Genomic DNA, 4,082 nt, shown 5'->3' with positions numbered 1-4,082 from the left:
TCAGCACCGCGGGCGGACAGCTCCCGCCGGGGTGCGGGGCAGGGCTGGGGAGAGGGCGCGAACCCCTGCCCTTTGGGGCGGGGGGCAGGGTCTGCCCGCGCCTGCGCAGAGGCCCCGAGCCGGCTCCCAGCAAACGCCGGGGCCCTGGCCTCACCGCTTCCGAAACTGCCGGTTATTCCCGCCGCCCACGGATTAACCTGTCCCGTCTGAGGCCCAGTGTCCGCGCGGACGCGAAGCGATGACGAGCAGTGGCGTCCTGTCCTGCGCTCGCTTCCCAGCACCGAGCGATCGCTACCTGAAGGGCGGCGGCGGCCGCGGGTACACGGCGACCCGGCCAGGTGCAGTTGGCGACGTGACACTTGGATTCATGGCCACAAATCCGAGAACGGGCTCGTCCGCATTTTAATTATCGGAAAGCACTTCGCTATCCTCGCTTTAATGAATTACATAAAATTTAAGCACATGCAATCATATTTGATAAATAAAAAGCAGTGGGCACGGCTCAGAGATGCCGTGGTCGCCGGCAGAGCGACATCAGTCTGTCATCCCACCCTCCGCCCTCCTCGTCCCGTGGTGCTCCCCATGCCCCCCACGGCTCCCCATCCCCATCTGCCTGCTTCACAGAGCGGTCCCTCCGCCAGCCTCTCCAGGAGCACAGGCCACGGGGAGCCCCATCTGGGTCCTTGCAGGGGCTCTGGGAGTTGACGCCCAAACGAGAATGAGCTTGATTAAGTAGGCGACAGTTTTATCTGTGCAAACCAGAGGGGGTGAGCTTCGTTGCCATCCAAACGCCAGTCTCGTCTTCCTCGTGCCTGGCGAACGTGACGTCAGAGCATGAGAACTCTGCAGACCCCTGGAGGGAGGTTCCTCTGAGGGAGGGGCCAGAGCTGGCCCAGTTTGAAGTCCGGCTAGGACAAGGAGGGGCTCCTTGCCAGCAAGTGGGGGTGCCACCATCTGGAGAGGGACAGAGTCACCAGAGCCAGCATCTGAACAGTGCCCTGTGGTGGATAGATGGCAGCTGGCCTCAGGCTCAGCTTGGCGGACTCCCCGGGACACCCAGGGCAAGTCACAGCGAACCCTCGACCCCGATTTCCAGTCCCGCCCAGGCCCTTTCGAAGACAGGCGGCCGTAAGCAGGGCCCGGAGACAGATGGCACCCAAGTGATAAGGTGAGGCCCTCGCCTGAATTCTGAAGAGCCAGAAAAGCAAATGCTTAAAACAAAACCACCTGCACTGACGGATCGGGAGGGTAAGAATTCAGACATGAAACACAATCGATACGGGGCGGTTTGCTCAGAAGCGATGGCCGCAGGCGCTCCAGGACCAGGAGCCGGAGGGAGAATGCGGTGGGCGCTCTGTCCCCTCGGAACAGTCCAGAGCCCGTCGTCACTGGGGGAATGAATGGCTTGGGAACAAAGCCCGGCACCGGCGCCTCCCAGACAGGTATTGATTCGTCAGCCATTTTCATCAAAAAAGACAAAGCGCTCAGCTCCCCTCATGATTACAAAGTGCTTGGGCTTTGTCACTCATTGAAAGGAAGTGTCTCAGTAGGCGAGCAGTCTGCCGCATGGGCAGGGGCCAAGGTGGGCCTGGGGCTGCGCCCGAGGACCTGGGGGTGGGGGCAGGGACCTGCAGCCTCTCACGGGCCACTGCAACCCAGGAAACTCGGAGCCCACCCAGCCTCACTCACCCTGCAGGCGGGGCCTGGACCGCACTCCAACCCGCACCCCGGCCGAGTGTGACACACAGTGAATCCTGAGAACCTCGCATCCCAGATGTTCCTGGGCGCATGAGGACCCGGCAGATCTCCACGGGGCTCTCCTTCGTTCCTGGGGGCGCCTGGTCCCCTCCACCCTCAGGCCTGCGATGGCGGCCCAACTTCGCTCTCTGAATGTCTCACCATCTGCCACCAGCTAAGGACACGCTCTTGCCACGATGGCTGGTGCCTGGCAAGGGGCCTCCTGGCAAGGTGACACAGGGACACACCACACACAGGGTGCCGGTCTCCCAGAGCTCGACAGGGCACAGTGGACAGACCCGACACCTGTCACTCCAGGCACAGGGCCGAGCCTTGCTGACCACTGTGCTCAGCTCCCAGATGCCAGATGGTAGGCCAGGTACTACATTTGCCACAGAGAAGTCCAGGGAGTGTCTGTCCCCTGGACGTCACTCAGCGTTGTAAACGGCCTTTCTAGCTTGTACCTTCAGGAGTTCAGGAGCTACGAGAATTATGACAACTTTACTGCAGACGAGGGAAAGCCATCGGATCCACGAGAAACTCAGTGAAACTGCAGTAAAAATCTAGATAACTGTATAATTGTAGGCAAAAACATAAATATACACACGTGTGTATATCGTGTGTATGTGTGTATATACGTATGTGTAATATGTGTATATATGTGTGTATATTTATGTATGTGTATTATGTGTGTATATTTATGTATGTGTATTATGTGTGTATATGTATGTTGTGTGTATGTGTGTCTATGTGTGTGCATGTGTATATGTGTGTAATGTGTACATGTGTGTAGCATGTGTGCATGTGTATACACCATGTGGGTATATGTGCACATGTGTATATGTCACATATGTGGTGTGTGTGTTTGTGTGCATGTGTGCATGTGTGTGCTGTGTGTGCATGTGCATGCATGTGTGTGCGCATGCGCATGTGTGTGATGTGTGTGCATGCATATGTATGGTGTGTGCATGTGTGTGCCATGTGTGCATGTGTGTGCATGCATGTTTGTGTGTGATGTGTGCATGTGTGCATTGTGTGGTGTGTGTGCATGTGCGTGCATAACGTGTGCTGTGCATGTGTGTGGTGTGTGTGTGTGTGTGCACGTGTGTACATGTGTGTCTATATTTTGTGGCTGCCTTTGTCCTGGCCAGAACTACCGGTGGGACGCGCTCTGCTTACACAGGAACTTGCTTCACGGTAAGGGTTGCAGTTCCCCGGCCCCTCCTGGGTGGTCACACCTCTGGACCCTGTGTGAATGGCAGATGCCCCGCTCAGCAGTGGGGGTCGAGCCCCAGCACCAAGGGGACCGAGCGCCCTGCCCGGACCGAAGGCAGAGAGGTTAAAAGTGGAACAGCCTCACGGGCCTGGGCGCTGACAGCCACGTCCACTTCCTGCTCACAGAAGTGTCACTCCGGCCCCAAATTAGTCCATTCTTTACCGAGTCGGTAATGGGCGCAGAGGGCGCCCATGTGAAACAGAGCCCTCCATTCCAGTCCACTTCGCGACAGTCCCAAAATAGCCGCTGCGGTCATCAGTCCTGCATTAGCGTTGCGTGGGGATTAAATTACTTCGCCACGTGTCTGGGCTGCCCGCCTGTCACGGAGGAATGTCGTTAAAACTGATCCGCACCTCACATTCCACATCTGGGAAGAGAATTAAGCGAGAAGTAATGAATGCCGCCCATCTCTGCGCAATCGCATGGAAAGCGCTGGCCCTTTAAATTCTTTATGAAAGGCATGGCGACGAGGCGGGTGGCGCGGGCCGCCGTGGACTGCCATTAGAAGGTCTGCGCGCAAATCACTCATCCGAGCCCGCCGTTAAGAGCCGGCTCGGCCTGCTAAGTACAGCCAAGGTTACTCTGCCCTGATCCGTGATAACGCGTCGATGTTTTAAATGCATTTTCAATTTGGGATGTATTTTAAAGCAGCGCGCAATTTGTAGACAACTGTATATGGGAATATTAAATTAATCGCATAATGAATATGGCGGAGCCATTCTTTGTAACGCTGTCGAGTTTATTTTCCTTTATTTTTACGTGCTTAGCGGACCCTGCACTTTCGAAATGAATAAAAAGCTCTGTATTTAAAGCACGATGACTACAAATTAGAATCTGATGGCCTGTCCATTTGCAACGCACGTCGGCGGCGTTTTTCCACCAGCGGGCGGCGGTGACAAAGGTGAGATCCGGTTAGGCACCGCCCCCGTCTCCTCTCTGGGTGCAGGGCCCCGTCAGTCATGGGGGTGCCGACGTAGTCCCAGGAAGGCCCCAACCACGGAGGCCCCACGGCCCCTGTGCCCGGCGAGAGGCCGCGAGCCGGGCATGGGCGACGACTCGCAGCGGCGGG

The sequence above is a fragment of the Pteropus alecto genome, unplaced genomic scaffold (genome assembly GCF_000325575.1).
Source record: "Pteropus alecto unplaced genomic scaffold, ASM32557v1 scaffold118, whole genome shotgun sequence".
NCBI lineage: Eukaryota > Metazoa > Chordata > Mammalia > Chiroptera > Pteropodidae > Pteropus > Pteropus alecto.
Note: the sequence above shows the minus strand (reverse complement) of the source record.